Source organism: Coffea arabica, chromosome 3e, assembly GCF_036785885.1.
Source record: "Coffea arabica cultivar ET-39 chromosome 3e, Coffea Arabica ET-39 HiFi, whole genome shotgun sequence".
Taxonomy (NCBI): domain Eukaryota; kingdom Viridiplantae; phylum Streptophyta; class Magnoliopsida; order Gentianales; family Rubiaceae; genus Coffea; species Coffea arabica.
In genome coordinates this window covers 2,221,495-2,233,701 of record NC_092315.1, presented here as the reverse complement: position 1 = coordinate 2,233,701, position 12,207 = coordinate 2,221,495, and the positions used below count along the sequence as shown (strand labels likewise).

The window sequence follows — 12,207 nt, the reverse complement described above, 5'->3', positions numbered from 1 at the left end:
ATGGCTTTAGGACAACGATGTAGAAGCATCAGAACCAATTCTACTAACTCCACTGGCACATCTGAGGTTGACGACTCCAGCGGGTATGCCAGGATTCCAACATGAACCTAAAGGTAAACCACATACCTAATGTTTTTTTCAGGCAACCCTAGGGAGTGGTTGAGAAAGTGCCAGAAATATTTCCTAAATTATATATCAAATACCAAAGAACCAAAAGTTAGATATGGCTGAAATGTTCTTAGAAGAGAAGGTTGAAAATTGTTCCAAGGGATGAAGTTAGCAAGACCTGGCCTGTCTTGGGGGAAATTTAGTGAGTTGTTGTGTGAAAGGTTTTCTGGAAAAGGTTCCCTTGACATAGTAGAGAAATTCAATAAATTGCAACAAAAGGGTACAGTAGAGGAATATGAGGAGAAATTTGAAGACTTGAAGACCCTAATGCTAACCAGGAATCCAAAGTTAGATAAATCCTACTTTGTTTCCAGTTTTGTCAGTGGCCTGAAGAATGAAATCAAACCAATGGTAAAGATGTTCAAACCGCATACATTGACAAAAGCCTTTGAAGTTGCTAAACTGCAAGAGTGATTCTTGAAAATCCAATCGAAACAATCTAAGTCTTCTGAAAAGATTGCAGTAGACCTAAAATTTGGGATGTATAGGAACTTTGTGAGTGGACAGAATCACTATAACTCATACAAACTTCCTGCAATTGCTCTAGTTTTCAAGAAGATTGATTCTACACATAGAGAATTCAGTAAGATTTCAGCTGAGAAAATGCAGTATAGGCGCAAGCATAACTTTGTTACAGATGTGGAAAGAGGTTTGGAGTCGGCCATTAGTGTAAATCAGGGAGTTTGAACTGTATAGGCACTGATGTAGAAGAAGAAACTGACTTTGAAAATACAGAAGGTGAGCAAGATGAGCACACAGGTAGAGTTGGGAAACTTGCTGATGTATCCTTAAGTGCCTTATCTGAAGCCATAAAGAGAAAATCAATTATGCTGATGGGTAATTTGGGGGGATTACCAATCAAGATTCTGGTAAATACAGGGAGTTCTGATAGTTTCATTTATCATAAGGTTGTCAACTTATTGCACCTGCCACATCATATAGTTAATCCTTTCATTGTGATCCTAGCATATGGGACTAACATAATTAGTGGGGCAATCTATCTCAAAGTGACCTGGTTGATACAAGACTATCAATTCCAGTTTGATCTAAAGACAATGGAATTAGGAAAATGGGATATTATGTGACAGCCCCACCTCATCATAAGGCGAACCAAAGGGTTCGGCGGACCGCCTGCCCAACTCTCGCCGGGACTCAGTCATACCTCAATCACATCCGAAATAAAACCACAAGAAAGAAACATAATAACAATCCAAAACTTAAAACAAACTTAAGTACATTTCTATCTCAAAAGGAGTACAGACTCAAATATACAAAGGTTCTCAATTCTTCATACATCCAACCCGTGCCAAGCGCTAGGACGAGAACCATTACAAAAATTCAAGAAACTAGTCTAGGCTAGTTTATACGGAGCTCTCGTCCTTGCTCGCGCCCCCTGTTAAGGAAAACAAAACTAAAGGGATGAGCTAAAAGCTCAGTGAGGTTCCGAACACATAATCAAACAATCAATTCAATACATTAAACATAGAGTATTAATAATTCAAGAAACATGTACAATGGAAAGCGATAATAACACATTCATTAAAAGGATACGTGCTCACAGGGAGCCATTTATTCGTTCGTTCGTTCGTTCGTTCGTTCTCCTGTCATTCCCCTTATTCCTCCAATCATTTGAAAATATATTTTTGTAAGTAAAATTCTCGTTCGTTCATTCATTTCATTCACCCCCTCCTGGACGTTGGTCAGGCTCTACTCGACAACAAGGTAATACTCGAGTATACCAAATATTCATCCAGGGTCACCATATCGCCCGACCGGCCCGACCGAGTCCGCTTCTGACTCGAGTCGATCGGTAACGAAGGGCAGGGTCCAATTCAGCCAAAAGACTTACATTCATGCACAACTAATCGTTCAATCATTGAAAATTTCACATTCATTTAGGTCGAGTGCGATAAAGTATACACTCGACTAGAAAATTCGTTTCGGAAATCATTGACAGCACTTAACACATTATCAAACAACAACAACAAGTCATGAAATCAAAGAGAATATAACAAACAAGGAGCACTCACCTATTTACGCAAAATAACGTCCAAAGTGTTCTTCCGGGTATTACCCTCAATTACCAAGGAACCCTAATAGTAATCAAAAGAACACATTATGCTTCTACCATAAAAATCTAAGTCATTCAAAGAGAATCCAAATACATACTAGTGCAATACATAAATATGAGTTTTAAGGTGAAAAGTGTATATTTAAATTAGAGAACATTAGTAACTAAGAGTTTTTCCAAGTCAAACACAAAATCATACCAAAAGGTTTTTAGACAATTCCATTGAAAATAAATTAATAGTGCCACATCAAAATATGGCCGGATATGAAAAGACAGTTGTTCAAATTTTCGTAAAGCCCTTCGGTTGGTCCGAAACGAACTCATATGCAAAGAAATAACGTATAACAAGTGTCTTGGGTAATATCATATGAAAAGGAAGCTAAACAAACCTTAATAATAACCAAGAGAAAATATTACACTTAAACCCTCAAAGTTTAGTTGAACCAAAGAAAATCTGAATATTTACTTATACAAAGTATAAATATGATTTTGGTAGCGAAAAGAGTACATTTAAACCAAAAGGCATAAGTAAAATATTTGTAAAATTTATACTCACCCATAAAACTTTAAAATCTCCATTTCAATAGTCATTTCATAGGTTCAAAGTCATACAAGTACAAAATCAAGCTAGGAACATGTGTGGAAATGAAGTTTGCGTCAAGAACCAAAAGACAGATTTGACGTTATTTAACGTATCGGACACAACCGAAACTACGCTTATCGGAGTAGGGTAAAATTTATACCGTTTCGAAGCTAAGACAAAGTGCTACAACTTTAATGGAGACTACTCAGTCCAGTTCATAATGTATCTAGGTCAAAAGTCCGGATTACAGAACCAAAATCTCACATTCGGGCTAGTTAACCGCATTATGCGTAAACGATAATAACTCAGGCTACCGAAGTCCGATTGGGGTGTTTTCAGTTGCGTTAGAAAGATGAAATATAGGGCTAAAACTTTCATGTTTTGACTAAAAGCTAATTCAGTACGTATCAAGGTGAACAAATGCAACTAACTTAATGTACTGTCAAAACTGTCCACTGACTTTACTCCTATGGCAGTCAGGGTATTTTCATCTTTTCACAGGTTATATTGCTCCGATTGAGCTGAAATTTTGTAGACAACCATAAAATATCATTCTCTACAACTTTCATGTTTTGTGCTAAAACTAATTTGGCCTCTAATATAATGAACTGGAACTGGGCAGAACTGAAACTACAATTTCCAGAAATTTGAAATTTTGTTATATTCAAGCTATAATTCACATTTTTACCTTAAAACTACTACTACTTTCTCCTTTACAAGATTATATACCACATATATACATCATATAACACCTAACCCACAAGAAACCCTAACTCAAAAGTCGTCCCTCTAACCATCAAAACCATTTGAAACAAGCATCACAAGCACAATTCTAACATTAATACCCAACTTAATCATGATTAATGGAGAAAGAAAGGTTGATCAGCCATTATACCTCAAGACAAGAGCTTGCAAAAACGATCCTCCACCTCTCCTTGAAATTTTTGGTTCCTTAAGCTTCCCAAACTTCCAAACTAGTGATTAATCGGTTTAGTTTTTCTTGTTCTCACTTAATCAAGCAAAACCCAAGATGAAATTGAAGTTTTTTTTTATCTTGGTTTTCCTCAAGACTCACGGCCCTCTCTCTCTATTTTCTCTTAGTTTTTGAATTGTATTGCTTTTGATTTACTAGTTTAGAAGATATTTAAACCAATGGTCAAAGTATGCTTTTTGTCCACCAATCAAACTTGAGCATAAGAAAAGCCTAGAAGCTCTTAGATTACTAGTACCCTTACTTTGCTAATCCTAACACTATGGCCCCAACAACTTCTAATCTTTGCAATTAACTCTAGCACCTTGTATAATAAAAACACTCAACACAAGAATCACGTAATCACCAAAATTTTATCGCACTAGCGGGTCCCACGTCTATAATGCTTTTCAAATTTAACATACACTAACTTATACTAGAAAAAATAATTTTGAAACTGTACTTGCTTATAAAAATGTATAGAAACATTAATATTTTAAAGGCAAGTATAAAAATGGAGGCGAAAATAAAATAATGCTTAGAAAATGTGAAAATTTTTGGATTTTCTCACACTCTCTCCCCCTTAAGAAATTTCGTCCTCTAAATTTTTTTTTTCAAAGGTGATTTAATAGATAACGAAATAAATTGACTAAAATAACAAGATATCTCACACCAAATGCACAAGGAGACAGTGAGCATCTACACGAAGAAACATCTCAAGTTAGACAAGTAGTCAAAGGCAGCAAGTACTATACATGTAGGTATTAACATACCAGGAACAAAAGTCATGTAGTAGCAATACAAGGGCAAATCAAAAGAAAAGGTGATATGTCGTCCCGGTCTCAGTTAAAATAACCCCGTCCAGTCTCTCATGTCACTTTCTATCCAACCTAGACATCCGTTGACCTCTTGTACTCATTCTAACCAAATAGAGCCTGTTCATGTTCCCAAAATACAAGTCTCAAGTACTTAATATCGCCTCAACCCTGGAGTACTCAGGCACGAGAATCCGAAATAAGATAATTCACATCTCGAGCTGGCCAGTCCCAAGAGTAAGCTATCTACAATCGAAATTCCTACCTGACGTACCTATCTATGGTCCTCAGATACCATGAGAAAGATTTAAAACCTATAACATTTATGATTCATAACTTATGCTCGAACGAGCACTTAGTCCTTCATACTTATTCACCACTTGACCCAAACTCACTCCGCGTAGAGACCACGTGAAGCAGGCTCTGATACCAACTGTGACAGCCCCACCTCACCCAAAGGCGAACCAAAGGATTCGGCGGACCGCCTGCCCAACTCTCGCCGAGACTCAGTCATACCTCAATCACATCTGAAATAAAACCACAAGAAAGAAACATAATAACAATCCAAAACTTAAAGCAAACTTATGTACATTTCTATTTCAAAAGGAGTACAGACTCAAATATACAAAGGTTCTCAATTTTTCATACAGCCAACCCATGCCAAGTGCTAAGGCGAGAACCATTACAAAAATTCAAGAAACTAGTCTAGACTAGTCTATACAGAGCTCTCATCCTTGCTCGCGTCCCCTGTTAAGGAAACAAAACTAAAGGGGTGAGCTAAAAGTTCAGTGAGGTTCCGAATACATAATCAAACAATCAATTCAATACATTAAACATAGAGTATCAATAATTCAAGAAACATGTACAATGAAAAGCGATAACAACACATTCATTAAAAGGATACGGGCTCACAGGGAGCCATTTATTCGTTCGTTCGTTCGTTCTCCTGTCATTCCCCTTATTCCTCCAATCATTTGAAAATGCATTTTTGTAAGTAAAACCCTCGTTCGTTCATTCATTTCATTCACCCCCTCCTGAACATTGGCCAGGCTCTACCCGACAACAAGGTAATACTCGAGTATACCAAATATTCACCCAGGGTCACCATATCGCCCGACCGAGTCCGCTTCTGACTCGAGTCGATCGGTAACGAAGGGCAAGATTCAGTTCAGCCAAAAAGTTTACATCCATGCACAACTCATCGTTCAATCATTGAAAATTTCACATTCATTTAGGTCGAGTGCGATAAAGTACACACTCGCCTAGAAAATTCGTTTTGGAAATCATTGAAAGCACTTAACACATTATCAAACAACAACAACAAGTCATGAAATCAAAGAGAATATAATAAACAAGGAACACTCACCTATTTACGCAAAATAACGTCCAAAGTGTTCTTCCGGGTATTACCCTCAATCACCAGGGAACCCTAATAGTAATCAAAAGAACACATTATACTTCTACCATAAAAATCTAAGTGACTCAAAGAGAATCCAAATACATACTAGTGCAATACATAAATATGAGTTTTAAGGTGAAAAGTGTATATTTAAATTAGAGGACATTAGTAACTAAGAGTTTTTCCAAGTCAAACACAAAATCATACCAAAAGGTTTTTAGACAATTCCATTGAAAATAAATTAATAGTGCCACGTCAAAATACGGCTGGATATGAAAAGACAGTTGTTCAAATTTTCATAAAGCTCTTCGGTTGGTCCGAAACGAACTCATATGCAAAGAAATAATGTATAACAAGTGTCTTGGGTAAAATCATATGAAAAGAAAGCTAAACAAACCCTAATAATAACCAAGAGAAAATATTACACTTAAACCCTCAAATTTTAGGTGAACCAAAGAAAATCCGAATATTTACTTATACAAAGTATTAATATGATTTTGGTAGTGAAAGGAGTACATTTAAACCAAAAGACATAAGTAAAATATTTGTAAAACTTATACTCACCCATAAAACTTTAAAATCTCCATTTCAATAGCCATTCCATAGCCTCAAAGTCATACAAGTACAAAATCAAGTTAGGAACATGTGCGGAAATGAAGTTTGCGTCAAGAATCAAAAGATAGATTTGACGTTATTTAGCGTATCGGACACAACCGAAACTACGCTTATCAGAGTAGGGTGAAATTTATATCGTTTCCAAGCTAAGACAGAGTGCTACAACTTTGATGAAGCGTACTCAGTCCAGTTCATAGTGTATCTAGGTCAAAAGTCTGGATTACAAAACCAAAATCTCACATTCGGACTAGTTAACCGCATTATGGGTAAACGATAATAACTCAGGCTACCAAAGTCCAATTGCAGTGTTTCTAGTTGTGTTGGAAAGCTGAAACATAGGGCTAAAACTTTTATGTTTTGACTAAAAACTAGTTCAGTACGTATCAAGGTGAACAAATACAACCAACTTAGTGTACTGTCAAAACTGTCCGCTGACTTTACTCCTATGGCAGTCAGGGTATTTTCATCTTTTCATAGGCTACATTGCTCTGATTGAGTTGAAATTTTGTAGGCAACCATAAAATATCATTTTCTACAACTTTCATGTTTTGTGCTAAGCCTAATTCGGCCTCTAACATAATGAACTGGAACCAGGCAAAACTGAAGCTACAATTTCCAGAAATCTGAAATTTTGTTATATTCAAGCTATAATTCACATTTTTACCTTAAAACTACTACTACTTTCTCCTTTACAAGATTATATACCATATATATACATCATATAACACCTAACCCACAAGAAACCCTAACTCAAAAGTCGTCCCTCTAACCATCAAAACCATTTGAAACAAGCATCACAAGCACAATTCTAACATTAATACCCAATTTAATCATGATTAATGGAGAAAGAAAGGTTGATCAGCCATTATACCTCAAGACAAGAGCTTGCAAGAATGATCCTCCACCTCTCCTTGAAATTTTTGATTCCTTAAGCTTCCCAAGCTTCAAAACTAGTGATTAATCGGTTTAGTTTTTCTTGTTCTCACTAAATCAAGCAAAACCCAAGATGAAATTGAAGTTTTCTTTCCTCTTGATTTTCCTCAAGACTCACGGCCCTCTCTCTCTCCATTTTCTCTTAGTTTTTGCTTTGTATTTCTTTTGATTTACTAGCTTAGAAAATATTTAAACCAATGGTCAAAGTATGCTTTTTGTCCACCAATCAAACTTGAGCATAAGAAAAGCCTAGAAGCTCTTAGATTACTTGTACCCTTACTTTGCTAATCCTCACACTATGGCCCCAACAACTTCTAATCTTTGAAATTAACTCTAGCACCTTGTATAATAAAAACACTCAGCACAAGAATCACGTAATCACCAAAATTTTATCGCACTAGCGGGTCCCACGTTTATAATGCGTTTCAAATTTAACATACACTAACTTATACTTGGAAAAATGATTTTGAAACTGTACTTGCTTATAAAAATGCATAGAAACATTAATATTTTAAAGGCAAGTATAAAAATGGAGGCAAAAATAAAATAATGTTTAGAAAATGTGAAAATTTTTGGGTTCTCACATATTATCCTTAGAGTGAACTGGATATGTCAATTCAGTCCTATTACTTTTGACTTCCATACTCTTAGCATTGCTCTTAGTAGCAGAGGGGAATTACTGCACCTCCAAGGCTTTGTAATTCAACCTACAATGGAACTAGTGAGAGGCAAGAATCTCAGATCATTTATACAGGAAAAGCAGAGGAGTTGTGCAGCAATGCAAGCGGAACTTAAAACTGATTCAGAGAAATGGCTTCCTAAACCTATAGAGAAAGTTCTGCAACAACAGTCCCATGTGTTTGCTACTCCAAAAGGACTACCCTCAGAGAGAGAGTTGGACCACCAAATCATTCTTAAACCAAGAGCTAAAGCTTTCAAGCTCAAACTATACAGGTACCCCCATTCCCATAAAACAAAAATTAAAAAACAAGTTGTTGAAAATGCTCACAAATAGGATCATTATACACAGTACCAGTCCTTTTGCCTCCCCTATGTTGTTAGTTAAAAAGAAGGACAATTCCTGGAGGTTGTGCATTGATTACAGGAAAGTGAATGAGTTAACTGTAAAAGACAGATTTTTCATCCCAAATATAGATGAGTTACTAGATGAGCTGCATGACACAAAATACATTCCCAAACTAGACCTTAGAATTGGTTATCATCAACTGAGGGTTAAAACAGTAGACACCCCTAAGACTGCTTTCTAAACACATCATGGTCACTTTGAATTTCTTGTAATGTCTCTTGGGTTGACAAATGCATCAGTTACATTTCAGGTCCTAATGAACAGGATAGTTCAACCATATCTGAGAAAGTTTATTTTAGTTTTTTTTTACGGTATTCTGATTTACAATCCAACTTTAGAGTTGCATGCACAACATCTGCAAACTATGCTTAGAGTTTTGGCTGAAAATCAGCTGTATTGTAAGAAATCAAAATGTTCATTTGCTTAGACTTCAATAGAATACTTGGGGCCTGTGATCTCTGAGGTGGGAGTAAGTATGGATTCAACTAAGGTAGAGTATGAATACTTGGGGCCTCCACAATTTTGTTCTCTATTTTGTTCTTAGTAACTTCTGCAATTATGCTTCCACATCCACAACAAGAGAAGCCTTCTGTTTTAGTATTACTGACATTCACCTTCATACTTTAGAGTTGGAAGGTTTGACTATTGAGGAGGCAAAAGGAGATGAGATTACCAACAGGAAAGCTCCAAAGGGTGAGCTAGAATCTGAAACACCAATTTCAGAGGTCAGTACTTCAAATTCTCAGAGTGAAATCGAGGGGAAATCTGATTCTCAATGGCGAGGTTTTCTTCGTAAACTGAAGAAAGGACCAGTGGGTTTCAATCCATTCCATCCTTCGATGCCATCTTTCTCTTCTCTACCTTCCATCAAGAAGATCTCAAGGAAAAAAAAGTAGGAACATAATGCAAAGTTTAGCATCGCTACCTCCCTATTTAGATTCTCAGTTGTGTCATTGCTTTGAAGCTTCTTGGAAGAATTTCACTTTCCCAGAGCTCCAAACAGCAACTGACAACTTCAGCCATGGTATACAGCTTTCTGATTCCTACCTTTCATACTTTCTGGAGAAATGTGATCAATTGGATAATAGGATTGAATTGCATGTTAATAAACAATGTGTTCGTCTGTGGTATACAATGAATTCATCATATGCTTCAATAGCGCTTCTATGCAACTCACGTTTCTTTTTGTTTTCTGGTATGCCTAATGAAAGATAATTTGATTGGGGAGGGAGGTTATTCTGAAGTTTACAAGGGTCACCCGCAAGATGGCAAACTTGTAGCAATTAAAAGGTTGACGAGAGGAAGCCCTGAGGAGATGACAGCAGACTATTTATCTGAGCTAGGTATCTTAGTACATGTCAACCATCCGAACATTGCTAGTGTAATTGGATATGGGGTTGAGGGAAGAATGCACCTTATCCTTCCTTTTTCTCCTCATGAAAGCCTGGCCTCCCTCCTTAATGGTTTGTTCTTGTCTTTGTTGCCAATGTTATTTTTCTTTCACTATGCAGAACAATCTAGTTTTAATGGTTCTTTTGGACTTTTGGTTCAGGTGAGAAGGAGAAACTAACCTGGGGCTCTAGATATAATATTGCTGTAGGAATAGCCTCTGGCCTTGCATATCTACACGAAAGATGTCAAAGGAGAATAATTCATAGAGATATTAAGGCTGCTAACGTTCTGCTTACAGAAGATTTTGAGCCTCAGGTAACTTCAGGAAAAGAAAAAACCAAGAAAGATTAATAGATATTGCTGTCCTTTATCCTCTACAACTAATTTTACTTGGTTATTTACTTCTACTTCTTCTTGAAGTGATTGTTCTGGATACTAAAAATTTTAGTTTGATGCAGATTTCGGATTTCGGGCTTGCAAAGTGGTTTCCCGATCAGTGGAGTCACCTGAATATATCACAGTTTGAAGGCACTTTCGGGTCTGTCAGATATGATACTGCTTATCGTAATTCTGATTATAAATCTGATCTTTGTTACTATGCTCTTAACGTTAATCCTACAACGACAGCTACCTTCCTCCTGAGTTTTTCTTGCACTGCACGGTGGACGAGAAAACTGATGTGTACGCATTTGGAGTGCTAATGTTGGAACTCCTATCCGGACGTCCAGCTCTGGATAAGTCAAATAACAGTGCCGTGATGTGGGTATGTAGAAATTTATGATATTTGTTTAAATAAGTACACATCTAGTTTTATGCACTTTTAGCAAAAAAAAAACCATGCTTGTTTGTCGGACTGGTGAAAAACTGATAGAAAATACCACTTATTTTCTTGCAGGCTAAACCTTTTCTTATAAGCAAAAACGTTGAGAGGCTACTAGATCCATCACTTGGTGGTGTTTATGACGCAGAACAGCTGAATCGCATAGTTATGGTTGCTTCTTTGTGCATACAACAATCTTCAACAGAACGGCCTCAGATGAGCCAGGCACGTCCTTCTTCCCAAAATACCAATGAAATTTATGCAGGCTTTGTTTTGAAAGACCTAATTTAGGCCGCACTGCACATTGATAAGAATGCTATAATATTGACTATCTTTTGGGTGGAAGGAAATTAAAATATTTTAGATGGACTCTTATTGCACTTCTATCCCTAGATTATCCCGAGAAAATAAGAAACTGTTTAATTCCAGTCAAAAAAGCAATCAGCTGCAAAATTGTATACTTTGGTTGAACTCAAGAAGTAAATTTTTCTACTGAAGTCGAGAGCAGAATAACAGTGACTCTTTTGCCCATTTTCTTGGGCATTAAAAGATGTTTTGATTCAAAACTATCTTGGAAAAATAGCTTCTTCAAACATTTCTTCTGTATTTTCGACACTCCCACCGGAAGACAAGATAGAGCTTTGATGTGCAGACTTTATCAACACTCTTTGCTAACTCATTATCGGTAGATTATCATCCATTTGGTTTGTTTGTTATCCTGCACGTCTCTAAATCAGGAGAAATTCATGTATTCAGGTGGTGAGGATCTTAAAAGGCGACGAAAGCTTTTTGCAAAGCAAGAAAAAGTTCCAAAAAAGGCCTGCCCTCAGGAGGACATATCCTTTGGAGCTGTACACCATCGACGAATGATGCAGGCCAACAAAATGAGGTTGCAGTGGAGCAGTAAAGATTTGTTCAATCAAGCAGTGCTACTGCGAGGGCATTCTTGAAACAGAAGGTTGAATAGCATTGTCATTGCATGATTTAAGATCATGCATCATCATCTTCTTCTTCTTATGCCATGAGAAAATCCAGCATAGACTAGACTTTTTCTAGGAGGGTCTGTCTTGAAAATGCTTTGTACATACTATATAACCAACACGAGGCCGGCTGACATGTAGAAGGAAAAACGATGAGATTCTTAGAGCTGTATAATTTACATTTTTTATGCTCAATCCTATAGAAAAGGATTACCAGCTTTTACATCAACCATATTTTAGGGAAAATGATTGTAATAGCAGAATACAGAAAACTAATTCTCCATGAATTTTGATACACTTTTGAAGTTTTGAATTGTTGGCGTCATGTAACAAAAGTACTAAGTATGATACATGATGATGATAAAACTAAGTCC

The 12,207-nt window shown here is 36.6% G+C and overlaps 1 pseudogene; it reads left to right on the top strand.

The window, feature by feature from the left end:
* LOC113737892 (receptor-like cytosolic serine/threonine-protein kinase RBK2) lies at positions 1 to 11,723 on the top strand (annotated as a pseudogene).
* Positions 11,724 to 12,207: the final 484 nt, after the last annotated feature.